The sequence below is a fragment of the Nycticebus coucang genome, chromosome 3 (assembly GCF_027406575.1).
Source record: "Nycticebus coucang isolate mNycCou1 chromosome 3, mNycCou1.pri, whole genome shotgun sequence".
Classification (NCBI taxonomy): Eukaryota; Metazoa; Chordata; class Mammalia; order Primates; family Lorisidae; genus Nycticebus; species Nycticebus coucang.
Genome location: NC_069782.1, coordinates 97,031,447 through 97,046,905, shown reverse-complemented (window position 1 = coordinate 97,046,905; position 15,459 = coordinate 97,031,447). Strand labels below are relative to the sequence as shown.

The following is a 15,459-nucleotide window of genomic DNA, read 5'->3' as shown; positions in this document are numbered from 1 at the left end:
GCGCACCTCACCCTGAGATGAAAGGTCTGTGAGGAATTCAGCCTGTCCACCTCCCACATATTGTAACAGCTGATACTGCTGTTAAAATACTAAGTGCTGGCAGCCATCCCAGGACGTGTGTCTGTTGGGGTTGGCCCCCACTGGGGCTTTTTATGGTCTGCTCAGTTAGAAATTGTTTTTGAATAACTCATTAAATGATAAAAATAATGTTTCTGTAATAGCCCAGATTTTATATGAAAAATCTGGATTTTCAGCCTGTCTGGAAAGAATGTGCCTTGAGTCTGCGCTGGTCCCCAAGCCTTCCCTGCTTATTCATATTTGGCCTTCACAGTCCTAGACCTGCTGGGCATTGGAGTTGCTGACCTGCCCCATGACTTCAGTTGGCACCTGGGGCAGAGGTGGTGGCTGGAGTGGGAGGGAAGTGTGGGAGCAGGGGGGCAGGGGTGAGTGCTCTGTGCTGAGAGGGGCATTATGTACCAGCCTTACGTTCTCTGCTGCTGCCAGTGAGTCTCAGGGGCAGCTTCGGTGGCCCCTGCAGAGAGGGGTCTGCTCGAAGCCGTGTTTAGCTTATACCCGGGCACATGTTCAGGAAATGACTAAATCAGGCCAGCCTGATGGGTCACACCCTGGCTGGGGCAAAGAGTAGGTGCCTGGCTAGAGGCAGAGAGGATATCTAGGGTCAGATTGGGTCCAGGACCAGACCAGAGGTCAATTGGGAGGGGACTTTGCAGAGATTCAGAAGCTGCCAAATGTGGAGAGGAAAAGGTGGTTAAGGAGGTTCAGAAGATGGACTTTACTGAACTTGGGAAGATGATTTGTTTTCTCCCAGTCAACAGTTATCCTGAGGCTCCTTTCAGTTATCTTTGGGTCCCACTCACCATGGTCTCATACATTGTCACCAGGTGGCAGCAGAGAGCCCAGAGGCTGAGCTCCTCTCACTTCCATAGGGCCACAAGACTCCCTGAAGCAGGGGCCAGAGTAGATAAAAAGGGATGCCTCGCCCTGTGTCAAACCCCACAGGCCCTCCACCTCATGCTGACCGGGCTCTGTCAGAGTCCTTACTATACCCCAACTCCCAGAACTCATGGGCTCTCCTTTTCACTGAGCTCTGCATCCCCAGATGTTTATTGCAAGGCACTCAAAAGGCACAGAAGGGGTTCAGTGGGGCCTGAGCGGTACTGAGTGGGAGAGTAGAGAGCTTCTACGGGGCTGGTCTTAGACAGTCCCGCTGGAGAGACCCAGGGAGGGCATGTCAGAGTCTAGGAGGCTGCTAAATGAGTTGTGAAGGTGGCTTGATACCCACACAGTCTTGGCAGTTGTCCAGATGAGTCTGAATGGGGAGGTCAGCTCTCCTCCCTTGGCAGGGGGAGGGAAGGGCGGGGTGGTGGGGGCAGTTTACAGGTGGTTACTCTGGCTGCGTTTTCTTCTTTTTTTTTTTTGTAGAGACAGAGTCTCACTTTTATGGCCCTCGGTAGAGTGCCATGGCCTCACACAGCTCATAGCAACCTCCAACTCCTGGGCTTAAGCGATTCTCTTGCCTCAGCCTCCCAAGTAGCTGGGACTACAGGCACCTGCCACAACGCCCAGCTATTTTTTGGTTGCAGTTTGGCCGGGGCTGGGTTTGAACGCGCCACCCTCGGTATATGGGGCCAGCGCCTTACCGACTGAGCCACAGGCGTCTCCCTCTGGCTGCGTTTTCATGAGAAGGGAGGAAGCAGAGCCAGTGGAGGGCTCTCACCTATAGCCACCAGCCACCCACCCCAATTCCAGAGGCCAGGGTGAAGCCAACTTTAATAGTGGGAGGATTGGGATCCTTGAGCCCATCCCAGGACCCTCTGGAGGATCCAGAGGCAAGATGCAGGGCCATTTCACAGTATGGCCACCAGGTGGTCCAAATGAGCTGAGTTGGGAACCTGCAGCCACGTGTGGCTCCTCTAATTGAATCCTAACTTAACAGAACAAATCCCTTTATTAAAAGGATTTGTTCTTTAAAATTTGGATTCAGTCAAAAGGCCACACTACACTCAAGGATCCAGAAAGACACCTGTGGCCGTGAGGCCACAGGGACCCACCCCTGTTTGGAGGGCGGGTCCTGAAGGGCAGAGGGGCTGAGACACCCTGTAGTCCAGAGGCTCCCACCCTGCCATAGAGGAGATCAACCTGGGCACTTGAAAATACTCCCATGCCTGCGCTTCATCCTTGGGGAGTCTGCATTAGTTGGTTCCCCAGGTGATTCCAGTGCATAGCCAAGGTGCAATGAACCACATATTCAAAGCCAGTGATTTTTAACCAGTGTGCTGGAAGAGGATCTTAGGTGTGCCATGAAAATTTTTAAAGACTGTTAATTAAATTATTTTGAAGGATGTTCAAAGCACATATTATTTTTTATTTCACTCTTTTTTTAAATCAACATAATTTAAGATTGAGGTGTGCTGTGAGATACAAAAGATTGAAAAATATTGTTCTAAGCCATGTTTCCCGGCTTTAGTGAGCTTCAGAACCACCTGGAGGACTTGCTAAAATACACATTACTGGGCCCCACTGCAGAGCTTCAGATTCTGTGTGTCTGGAGGTCTAACAAGCTCACAAATGAAACTGAGGCTCTTGCTCGGGGACTAGACTAGGCCCTTTCCTCCGTCATGACAGCTTTATTGCGGTACAATTTATGTACCATAACAACTTATGTATTTGAAGTGTACAATTCAGTGGGTTTTCACAGAGTTGTGCAGCTGTCACCACAATCAAGTTTTGGACATTTTTATCGCGCCAAACAGAAAACTGTTCGCAGTCACTTCCGACCCTTCTAGCCGCTGGCAGCCGCTAATCTGTTTCTGTCTCTATAGATTTGCCTACACTGGCCATTTCATATAAATGGAATCACACACCATATGGTCCCTTTGGACTAGCTTTCTTCACTTATAAAATTTTCAAGGTTTATCTATGTTGCAACAGGTGTCAGCACCTTGTTCCTTTTTATGAGTGAATAATATTGCATTGTATGAATATCACATTATGTTTATCCATTTACCAGTTGATAGGCATTTGGAGTGTTTCAGCTTTTTGACTATTATGAATAATGCTGCTGTGAACATTTACGTACAAGTTTTTGTGTGGACATAGGTTTTCATTTCTTTGGGGTATATACTTAGGAGTGTAATTGCTGGATCATATGATACTTCCATGTTAATTTTTTGGAGAAATTGTTTTCTAAAGTGGCTGCACCGTGTTACATTTTTGCTACCTCTGCATCAAAGTTCTAGTTTCACCACATCCTTGCCAACACTTGGTGTCTTTCTTTTTAATTCTGGCTGTACTTCTAGGTGTGAGGTGGTGACTAATCATGGTGTTGATTTGCATTTACCTCATGATGTTGAGCATTTCTTTCATGATCTTGTTGGCTATTTATGTATCGTCCTTGGATAAGTCTGTTAAGATCTCTTGCCTAGGGCAGCACCTGTGGCTCAGTAGGTAGGGCACCGGCCCCATATACCAAGGGTGGTGGGTTTGAACTCAGCCCCAGACAGCTAAAATAGCAGTGGCAACTGCAACAAGAAATAACCTGGCATTGTGGCGGGTGCCTGTAGCCCCAGCTTCTTGGGAGGCTGAGGCAAGAGAATCGCTTAAGCCCAAGAGTTGGAGGTTGCTGTGAGCTGTGATGCCATGGCACTCTACTGAGGGGGACAGAGTGAAACTCTGTCTCAAAAAAAAAAATCTCTTGCCCATTTTTAAATTGGATTATTTGTCTTTTTATTATTGATTTATAGGAGCTCTTGTAGTCTAGATATTCTTATATTATTTTAGACCTAAGTGTCTTTATTTGTTTGTTTGTTTGTTTGTTCTGAGACAGAGTCTCACTCTGTTGCTCTAGGTAGAATGCGTGGTGTCATAGCTCACAGCAACCTCAAACTCTTGGGCTCAAGCAATCCTCTTGCTTCAGCCTCTGAAGTAGCTGGGGCTATAGACATCTGCCTGACTCCTGGTTAGTTTTTCTATTTTTTAGTACAGACTGGGTCTTTTTCTTGCTCAGGCCTGGTCTGGAACAACTCAGCCTGAGCAATCCACCTACCTTGGCCTCCCAGAGTGCTAGGATTATAGGCGAGAGCCCTCATGCCCAGCCTAGAGCTAAATCTCCTATTAGATATACTATTTGCAGAATTTCTCTCTGTTCTATACATTTCACTTTCTTGGCAGTGCCCTTTGAAGTACAGAAGCTTTTTGACAAGTTTAACCTCTGTTTTTTCTTTTGTGCTAGTACATTTGGTATCATGCCTAATCCAAGGTCATGAAGAGTTATGCCTATATTTTTGTAATGGTTAATTTTATGTATCAACTTGCCTAGACCACAGTACACAGATAGTCAAATGTTATTCTAGATGTTTCTGTGAAAATATTTTATAGATGAGATTAACCATTTAAATCAGCAGACGTTGAGTAGAGCAGATTATCTTCCATAATATAGGTGGGCTTCATCCAATCAAATAAATTTTGTCATTTATTCTGTTGCTATGCAGCATATTATATTAATTGATTTCAGGTGTTAAACCAACCTTGCATTCTTGGGGTAAATCTTAGTTGGTTATGGTGTGTAACTCTTTTTATATATTGCCAGATTTGGTTTGCTGGTATTTTGTTGAGTATTTTTGTGTCTATATTCTTAGGAGATATTGGTCTGTAGTTTTATTTTTTGTGATGTCTTTGTTTGATTTGGGAATCGGATAATATTGGCCTTATAGAATGTTGTCCTCTCACTTTGACACGTGGGGAAATGGAGGCGTAGGGAGGAAGAGGGTTTCGCAAGTCACACAGAGGGCTCAGAATCAGGGTTAGTCCCTCACCTCCTGACCACAAGTCCAGCGTCCTGCTCCAGCCCCACACTGGTAGGTGGAACAATTGGGTTTGAAACTTGCCCCAGGAATGGGGCTGCTTAGAACATTCTTTTTCAAAGCTTGTGCCCACCTGGCTGGTGACTGCTGATTCCAGCTAGTTCAGTAAAGTTATAGCAGCTTGCTGTGGGCTGGGCAGCCCGTGAGAGGTCTGAGCAGACTCCTTCACAGGGAGCCCCTGGCTCAACACTGGGAATGAAATAGAAGGAGCAGACTTGGGAGGCTGGAAGGCCTGTCCTGTGGCCGTGGCATTAGACCCACTGGGTTGGAAGGGCAGTATGGGGAAAGGGAAAAGTGGGCTTTCCACCCGTCACTGTCAAAGGGTGTCCCTTGCCTGGGGCACCAGGCAGCATCCCAATCCTACTGCCATCCCAGTCTCAACTCCCTTCTTGGGGCCCCACTGGCTGAGACTTTTTCATTATTATTATAGTTGCTGTTATCTTTGCAGCTGCCTTGTCCAGGAAATGGGAGTAATAGCATATAACTGAATGTGGAAATTCTACCTTGTTGAAACTGTATATGTTTTTTGGGAGAGATGCTCTCACTTGGCACTCAGGTCTCTTACTCCCAGAGTCCCAGGGGGTGGAGGGTTTGACACCTCCAGCTCTGCCCTGCCCTGCCGTGGCCCCCTCAACCACCTGATAACAGATAGGCAAGGCTGGAGGAGTGGTTAGGTTTCATTCTCCTAGGGACACCTGACTGTATAGCTGAAACCCTCCTCAGCAGCCCCTCCACCCCTCTCTCTTCCATTGGCAGTTCTGTCCTGCCTTGCCGGGGCCCTGAGCAGACCCGTCGTCAGAGCCTGACCCCTCAGACAGGGACCTCAGGGTGAGCCTACCCTGTCCACCTTCCGGCCTCTCTGGTGCCCTTTAAGAAAGTCGAGTTGTGCTGGGTGTATATGGGGAGGCTTTTCAGCAAGAAGGAAGTGATTCACTTCCCCTGGACCAGGCTGGGGATTTGTGGTCCAGTCTGAGTAGCATAGTTTCTTTCTCAGACCCCTGGGGCTGGTGGTCTTTGGGACTAGAGCCCCTTGATAGGCAGCAGGCCTTAAGATCACAGCAGGGATTTGTTTCTGTGGCCGTAGATTTGGGTCTCAGCCAAGGCTTCTTGAAGGCCCAAGTTCTTCCTGTGGGTCAGGCAGGGCCAGGAGGAGCAAAGCCTTGGTCTCTTCCCCAGCCCTGCCTCAGGTCTGTGGGGAAGTCAGCCTGCCAGCTTTGCTTCACCCCTAGGCCATCTCAGCCTGGGGGCAGGGAAGATCTGGTCTCCTTTTTTGAGGATCTCACTTAATTCATGTGCCCTCACTTGAAAGGAGAGAGCAGATTTCTATTTTATGGCTCTGGTCACAGGATTTTTCAACAAGCAAAGAACAAAGAAAGGAATAGAAAGACCGTAACCAGGTTGTTGGGATTTCACAGACCAGGTGTAAAAAGGGAAGGACCTTTCTAGGGTTGCCAATATGTAATTTTGTTAAATGTGTCCATTTTAAAGGAAGGAAGGAAGGTAGGAAAGAAACAAAAATTTAAAAATCCAACTACCATCTATTATGGTCGGCATTTCATCAAAGAAAGGATATTTTAGTACCAGAAAAATAGAAGGGATATCATCTCAGGATATAGAAGAAACCTTAAAAAGATTAGTATTTTTAAATTCTTGTGGACCTGCAAACCCATGGGCCTGAGTTTAAGAATCACAGCTTTTCACAGCCAGGCTGCTGTTTCCTTTAGTGAGGAGAGCCGCACGTGGGAGGGGGCGGAGTGAAGGAGTAAATTCTCACCTGAGGGGTAGATACACTTATAACTTTGACTCAAATGTTATCAAAGCAATTTCTATAACCAAAACTTTTGTAGCCTCATAATATTCTGGGGGGAAAAAAGAGAGAAAATTAAAACAAGTAGAATAAAAAAAGAAAAAGCAGAATGCCTCCTCCAAGGTCATCTTACGCATCCTGGCCCAGCCAGGCCTGGACCAGTGTCCTGCATGAGGTCAGCGTGGTCTGAGCTGTCCCAGTGGATTTCCCTCGCTCCTGGCCAGCTCCACCTGTGTGTGCGTGCTTAGGAGGGGGAGGCTTCCTGTTCAGTATCTCTGAAATGTGAAAATTGACAATTTCTCTGCATTGTGAAGCAGAGAGTCACAATCTCTGACTGGAGTGGACATTGGAATGGGCTCTGTTATGTTGACAAGGCCCCATGCGGATGGGAAGGAGCCTACCATCAGAGGAATGTGGATGTGAGAGTTGGATGGAGTGTCTCCTGCCTCTCTGCATGCCTGAGTCCCCGCCTGCCAGCTGGACTCATGTCCCAGGCAGGGCAGTATGTGGGAAGCACATAAAGGAGGTGTGCACTGGGCTCAACTGACCTGCAGTGGGTGCCTAACAAATGCAAGGGCTCTCAGGAGCCACCATGGGCTGAGTGTCCCGTGCCACGCTTCCAGGCACAGGACACTCAGAACACCCCTGTAGACCCTCAGATTCCAGATAAAGGGCCTTAGAGACCATCTGACTCCTCTGTCTCCAGGTGAACAGTGGGGAGGCGGCTGCCCCAGGTCCCCCCAGTGGTCACAGAGCAGGCCTGCGAGGCAGATTCTCACTCCCAGCCCCTCTCCTCTCCTGGACCATGTTGACATTGACCTGAGTGTCTCCTCTGTGTGGCCCTAGTGGGCTGTGCAGGGCTTGTGAGATTATGGAAAGGCAGCCACTTCCCTCACCTTTTCACTCCAATGCATGAACTCCTGGCAGTTGGCAGCCATGTCTCACTGTGGTATCATCTGTTTATTTAATTCTCTGCCCTCTGGTTTTGCATCAGAGTCCCCAGATGACCTGCAGCGGAGTCATGAGTTCTCTGCTCACAGCAGGCCTGGTTGCTGTATGAGCATGGGGTGCTCCTCAGCCTGGTTAGACCCTGCCTCTCCGCCCCCTGAGCCTCTGGATGGGTGAGGACCTGAGCCCAGGTTCGGGCAGGGACTTTCCACCCCCATCAGCTTCATTTGCCTGGGAACATTCCAGGTCTGGTCCACATTTTGCCCATCTGAAGTTTTCCTCCCAAGAGTCCACAGCCATCCTGAAACTCTAAACAGCCTATGGCTACTCAGCTTCCTCCTTCTCACCCCTGGTGCCCCCAGACAGTGAATTACCCTTTCTGGTTCCCTGCCAGCTTCAGCAGTCAACTTGCACTTTAATAATAAGCGATTAAGAACACTGCTCCTGGAATTTGGCCTTTGTGCTTATTCCAGGACCCTCAGTGGGGAAGAGTGGAAACATTTGGAGGCCAGTTTCCCATTATGGATCAGAAAGGAGGGCTCAAAATGTGCATGAATCCCTTCCTGCATGACGAGGTTTGTACCTCTAGGGTCAGGACAGCTTGTGGCCTGTTTGTTGTCATGAAGGCAACATCACAACCTTGCCAAAAGCTTACACAGTCCAGGGAGAGCAGTCTCCCGGAATCCTGCCAACCAGGCAGTGATTTCACTTTTGCTATTTTCCTTCTGGTTTTTGTGCACTTGCACGTACCTTCTCTCAAAGGTGTGATTACAGGGCCCCTAGGACGTCTTCCTTCCCACTTGGATTCTGTTATTAAGTTCTTGCATTTAGACATGCTCAGTCAGCACGTGCTTATTCAGTGCCTGTCCTGTCCTAGACCTTGTGCTAACACCAAGGATAGACCAGTGATTAAAGCTGTGCTGAACTTATGTTCTTCTAATAGGCCAAAGAGGGGCAAATGGATAAGTAGTTTCAGCTCATGGGCATCGTATCATGTTTGTGAAGTGCCCTTACTTGAATCATCTTTTTTTTTTTTTTTTTTTTGAGACAGAGTCTCACTCTGTCACCCTGGGTAGAGTACCATGGCATCCTAGCTTACAGCAGCCTCAAACTCTTGGACTTAAGCAATCCTTTCCCAAGTAGCTGGGACTACAGGTGCCTGCCACAACACCCAGCTAGTTTTTCTATTTGTAGTAAAGACTGGGTCTTGCTCTTGCTCAGGCTGGTCTCGAACTCCTGAGCTGAAGCAATCCACCTGCCTTGGCCTCCCAGAGTGCTGGAATTCCAGGTGTGAGCCACCAAGCCGGGTCCAATCACGACATTTAATGTTCACCTAACATGCAGCCCAGTGGAAATGCCCCAGTGTCCCGTGCTGCTCCTAGGTGTATGTAGCCCTTCAGATTGCTTCCTGGCGCTCTCTGGAATGGGTGGTGATTTGGACAGCACAGTGAGTGTTTGCCCTTCCATCCATGTAGATTATTTCTGTAGGTTAATTCTTAGAAGCAGAATTTTTTTTTATTTTAATTGGGGGTTCTGGGGATTCATGAGGGTACAAGAAACCAGGATACACTGATTGCATTTGTTAGGTAAAGTCCCTCTTACAATCGTGTCTTGCCCCCTAAAGGTGTGGCACACACCAAGGCCCCAATCTCCTCCCTCCTTCCCTCTCTCTGAGAAGCAGAATTTTTTCTTTTGTTTTTTTAGAGACAGAATCTCACTTTGTTGCCCTTGGTAGAGTGCAGTGGTGTCACAGCTCACAGCAACCTCAAGCTCTTGGGCTTAGGCGATTCTCTTGCCTCAGCCTCCCGAGAAGCTGGGACTACAGGCGCCTATCACAACGCCTGGCTATTTTTTTGTTGCAGTTTGGCCGGGGCCGGGCTTGAACCGCCACCCTTGGTATATGGGGCCGGCGCCCTACTCACTGAGCCACCAGTGCCGCCCTTAGAAGCAGAATTACTGAATGACTTGAAAAGTAGGAGCTTTTCTTTTTTAAATTATTTTGGAAAGTTTCAAGCCAAAAAATTGTAAGTCAAGAGAATAATTTTCTCAGCTCTCATGGGCCCGCCCCCAGCATAGACAGTCTCATTTTGTCTCAGGCCTCCGACCTTTGCACAGGTTATTCTAAAGCACAGCCCAGTCCTCCTATTTCCTCTGTGAATATTTTAGCACATACCTTTGAAGAAGGGATTTTTTTGAAAAAAGGTAATCAGAACGTCATTATCATACCTTTAACGTTTAACAGCTGTTTCTCATGGTCAGCTATCTCGTTACTGTTTGGATTTTCTCACTAGTCTCATGAAGTCTTTCTGTAGTTGGATCAGGATCCACCGAAGAGCCACGTGTCACAGCTGGTTAGTGTGGCCATCAAGTCTCTCAAATAGTCCTCCTTCTTTCCCCCTGAAGGATGTTTGCTTTGGTAACCTGGTTGTCCTCTGGGTTTCTGGAGACTAGCTTTGCTGATTGCATCCTGGTTTAGGTTGGCCTGTGGCTCCTGCAAACTGCCACAGCCAGAGGCTTGATGAGATTGTGGCTTGATGTGGCCGGAATAGTTATGAGTGGACAGCAGGAAGGTCCTGCTGGCCCTTGGGACTGGCATACGTCCATGTGCATTGCCTAGGCTTGTTACTTCATTTGGAATTTGCAGAGCAGTGACCTCCCGACTCCCTCATTCCTTCTGCATTAATTAACTGCAGGGCTTCCAGAGAGACTCCCTCGGAGAACAGTGGGCAGGCTCTGTGCTTGCTTTCTCTCTGAGCTCTTGTCTTCAGAAGATGGCTTGCTTTGGAAGATGTTGCATTCAGTGAGGCTTAACATTCCTCTAGACCTGATGGGCTTGGAATCTATGGGTGACTGTGGTTGGGGTAGGCAAGGAGGGGAACTGGGCAGGGGCTCACGGTGGGGAGGCAGGGAATCACTAGAGACCAGTGTTGGAGCCTGGGGTCCCAAAGCCCCACATGGCCTGACATCTCCTTGGCCAATTGGGAATTAGCCCGCTGGGAGTGCACACCAGGCTGACATACATTTTCACAGCCACAGTGGGGCCTGGTCCTCACTCTGCACCCCTGTATGATGGAGAGCAAGCTTTCACTTCAAGCTCCATTTTTGCATTTGCAGAAGGAGGCAATAGGCTTGCCCAGGAACTTGTAGCTGGCAGATGGCAGGAGGACGGTGAGACCCCAGACCGTAACTCATAGCTCATGCCACTCCTTCCGGCCACACTGCCTCCAAGAAGGAGGGGGTTCAGTGTCATCTCCCATCCTCCACCTCGAGCCCCACTGTGAGGGAAGTGAGAACTGGAAGCCATGGTCCTTGCCCTTGGGGCAATAATAGATTGAGTAAGGGACAGAAGACCAGCGGGCCAGACACATCCAGACACAGGTCATGGTTGGGAGGTGGTGGGACCAAACCTGTACCAGAAGGTATCGTGCAGTGGGACAGCCCTTCCCTGGTCTGACAGTTCTGGCCTGTCTCACGCCCAGCCTCAGGGGCTGCTGCCCACAGTGACGCCTCCTCCGTTATCCAGAGTGAGCTTGGGTCAAGGCCTGGCCCCCCTGTGGGAGGCCCAGGGATGCTCAGGGCATGTAGGAACTGCCTCCAAAGGAGGGACAGAAAGCCATTTGAAGTAAGCCACTGCATGAGCTTGGGGCCAGCCTAAGGGCTGGATGAGTAGAAGCCAAGATATCCGCTGTCCCGGTGGTGGTGACACTGCCTGTGAGCTAGTTGTTTCCCATTGGGCTTGGGAAGGGAAAATATTTGTGACAGAAACCAATGTCAGGGCTCCTGGAGGAAGCCCTGCTAGAATCATTAATGCCAGCAGCTCTTTTCCTTAGCTTTGGCTGGTGACATTAATTCTTGGTGTTCTGTATTTAAAACAGCCTCCTATGTCTTCAGAGTTTGAAGAAAATCTGAGGTGAAGTAGCCACATAAGGGAGAAGTAAAATGTCTTTTGTTCTCAAATTAAAATTAATTTTATTTTTTATTTTTAGAGATAGTTTCACTTTCTCACCCTCAGTAGAGTGCTGTGGCGTCACAGCTCACAGCAACCTCCAGCTCTTGGGCTTAGGCAATTCTCTTGCCTCAGCCTCCCCGGTAGCTGGGACTATAGGCGCCCGCCACAACATCCGGCTAAAATTAAAATTAATTTTATAAAGACTGTAATGCTTTAACTTTGAGCAGTACATTTTAAAACTAAAATTAATTTTATAAAGACTGTAATGCTTTAACTTTGAGCAGTACGTTTTAAAACTAAAATTAATTTTATAAAGACTGTAACACTTTAACTTTGAGCAGTACGTTTTAAAACTAAAATTAATTTTATAAAGACTGTAATGCTTTAACTTTGAGCAGTATGTTTTAAAATTTTCTAATAACTCACCCTTATCTCCTCTGCTCCTCAGAAAAGCTGGTGAGATCAGGGTGGATTTTATTAGACCTATTTTACTGAGGAAGAAACTGAGGCCCAGTGAAGTTTTGTGACTGGCTAGAGGCAGGACTAGACCTGGTTCTACCTCCTTGGTCTGCATTCCTTTCCCTTCCACTGTGGCAGCCATGACCCAGAGGGCAGTTCTGTGGTTCAGAGTAAAGAAGGCTTGGCAAGGAAGCCACAGCCACAGCAAGCACAGCCCAGGTTGCCCCGTGAAGGAGGTCAGGCAGGTCAGCTCAGGCAGGTCATTTATATTTTAAGAAAAATGTAAAGCAAGACAGCTCTGGCTCTGAGCCCCAGATGGGGTCTCGCTCAGCCTCTCTAAGACCCTAGTGTGGCCAAAGTTATTCCCTGAAGCCATTGTTTCAAAAGGTAATGAGTCTCAGGGCAGGGCCTGTGCAATTACAGCAGCTGTCGAATGCTGTGAGCTGTCACATAAAATATGACCAAGGAAAGCTTGCTCCCCACGCTCCTTCATGCCCAACCCAGAACAGAGCCAGCAGGTCAGCGTAGCTGCCAGATGGAGTGTGAGTGTGCTTGTGAATATAGATGTGTGCTTGCACATGTGCGTGTGTGTGTGTGTGTGTGTAGGGCACGTGTCCTCAGTAGCCAAGTCCTCTCTTGTCTCCTTTCCTTCCCATTGTAAGCTAAGCTGGAATCATTTCTGCTCTCCAGGGGGACTTTCTTGAGTTATTCACCAGTAAGCATCCCATGAGGACCCATGGTGTGCCAGGCATGGTTCCTAAGTGTGCAGCATTGAGCTTGGACTTTTCAGGGGTTTGGGAGAGGGTTCATTTGTACTGTCAGCACCTCCCCCACCCTCCAATCCTCACCCATGGGGCCCTGCTTCTGTGCATGCTGCTCTCAGGTCCGGGTGTGGCTGTTCCCAGGAGTGCGTCTTACTGTTATAAGGGCTGCCTCCAAAACCCTCACTCCAGAACCCTGCTTGGCACAAAAAGGGGTTCCACAGATGCCTCTGTAGTGAGTGGATGGTAGAAGGTTGGATAAGTCATTGCATGATAATTAGGAAAATCTGACTGCCACCTGCGCGATACCTTTTGGTTCTTGGTCCACATTTTTGGCCTTCCAGGACAGGGCACTCTTCTGCAGCACAAGATAGAGCCCTGGGTCTAGCCTGGGCTTTAACAGGACTTCCCTATGCAACCTCGGGCAAGTCATTTTGGCCTTCCTGGTCCCATCTTTCTCCATCTTTCACCTGAAGTCATTGCCTCTGCTCTGCCTACCTTGGGGGAGTCCTAATACAACCAGTTTGTGGCTAGTGTATGTGGTAGTGGGGTGTGTGGGGTGTGGTGGGCAATGGCTGGTGCCCAAGCAGCCTTGGTGGGTTACCTTAGGGACCGTGGGCTTCTTGAAGGAGAGACCTGTGTCTGACTGGTGCTGAATCCCAGCAGCTGGCCTAGCGGTGCTAGGGAACAGGTTTGTTGGAGGAATGGCATGCTGAGCATTCCGTGGTTCTAGGCCTGGTCCCTTCATACTTTGACTTTGAAAGTACCAAATGAAATTTATTTTAGGAAAATCAGTTACTTGAAGGGCGGTGCCTGTGGCTCAAAGGAATAGGGTGCCGGCCCACTCCTTTGCCAGAGGTGGTGGGCTCAAACCCACCCCCTGCCAAAAACTGCAAAAAAGAAAAAAAAATCAGTTAGCTGTGTGGGTTGAGGGCCATTTTCTTCCAGGGATTAGGTGCAGAAAGCTTCCTGTGCTGGATGGGGACCCCACCACTAGGCAGGCCCAGGGATACAGTTTGTAGGGACTCAGTGGACACCGGAAGCAAGAGAGCTGAATGCTTGAGGAGGAGATGGGTGGTGTTGCCCTTGGAAGAAGGGTGGGTCTGTGCTCTGCAGCTCCACCCCTTAGCCACTGGCAATCTTTAAGGGCTGCCAGCTGCCTGCCCACCTAAGGCCCCAATGACAGCAGGAGGCAGAGGTCACCAGGCCATGTTTCTTTTTATTGACTGGATCTGGACAGTAGGGAGGCTCCAGCAGTGGTGGGAGGGGTTGTCTAGCTGGGATTGGCACAGACCCTGGCACTCACTGGCTCTTCTTATTTCTCTTTCTGGACTCTGATTTCCTTTGAGTCTTTGCTGTGTCCAGGTTTTAGGCACGTGGCCTCCTTGGTCGCTAGCAAGAACGGACAGGAAGCCTCGGCAGCTCTCCACGTGACCTTGGCCTCACTCTCTGGAAAGTAAAAGGGTCAATGTCAGCTACCCGGCATCCTGTGTGGCTGGGATTAGTGAAGATGCTGATGCAAGCCCTAGTCATTCATTGATTCAAAAACCTGTCACACACCTACTGCATATCAGGCACTGTACTAGGTGCAGGGGACGCTGCACAAAAGAAAAAACTCCCTGCCTGCAACCTGGGGTCTGCACTGTAGTGGGGGAGACCTCCAACGAACAAGACAGAGTGAGGACCGTGGTCTGCGGGACAGTGGTGTATCCAGAGGAAGTGGAGCAGGCGAGGAGATGGAGGGGCACGAGAGCTTGCACTTTTAAATAGGGTGGTCAGGCTGGGACTGGGAGAGACGGTGGCATCGAACACAGACCTGAAGACACTAAGACAGGGAGTGTGCGGGGGGAGGACATGGCCAGTGCAAAGATGCTTGTGAGGGGAGCCAGAGCAGGGCCCTGAGCAGAGGCACCAGTTTTCTATATTCAGGGTCACTCTGGTCTGAGCTGAGAACAGACGGCAGTGGGTAGGGTGGTGGCAGGGCGGCCAGTCAGGCTGCCCTGGGAGGGGGTGGCTCAGACCATGGTGGAAGTGTCTTGAAGCAGGACCAGTGGGCTTTCCTGATTGGTTGGCTATGGGGCTGAGCAGGGGGAAATGAAAGAACTCTCAGGTTCAGGCCTGGGAGCTGGGACAACAGAGTGTCACTCAGGTGGGCCAGCTTGTGGGAGCTGCAGGTCTGGAAGTGCTGCAGGTCTTCTGGAATGTGTTTGGTGGGTCTGGGATGCCTCACTGACATCCACGTGGAGCTTGGAGGTGGATGTGTCTGAGTCTGGAGTCCCCAGCAGCTGTCTGGAGTCTTTTTTGTTTTTTTAAAATTAAATCATAGCTGTGTACATTAATGCGACCATGGGGCACCATATACTGGCTCTATAAACAGCTTGACACATTTTCATCAAACTGGCCAAAACAGCCTTCCTGGCATTTCTTAATTATTGCGTTGAGACATTTTTATTCTACATTTACTAAGTTTCACATGTACCCTTGTAAGATGCACTGCAGGTGTAATCCCACCAATCACCCTCCCTCCGCTCATCCTCCTCCCCCCCTCCCCTCCCACTCCCCTCCCCCTCCTCCTTCCCCATATTCTTAGGTTATAACTGGGTTATAGCTTTCATATGAAAGCCATAAATTAGTTTCATAGTAGGGCTGAGT

General features: G+C 49.1%; 1 protein-coding gene across 9 annotated transcripts in view; it reads left to right on the top strand.

Annotated features, from left to right (window-relative positions):
- Positions 1–15,459, top strand: part of PALD1 (phosphatase domain containing paladin 1) — a 361,757-nt gene that overhangs the window by 86,004 nt on the left and 260,294 nt on the right. The gene's annotated exons all lie outside the window — the stretch shown is intronic.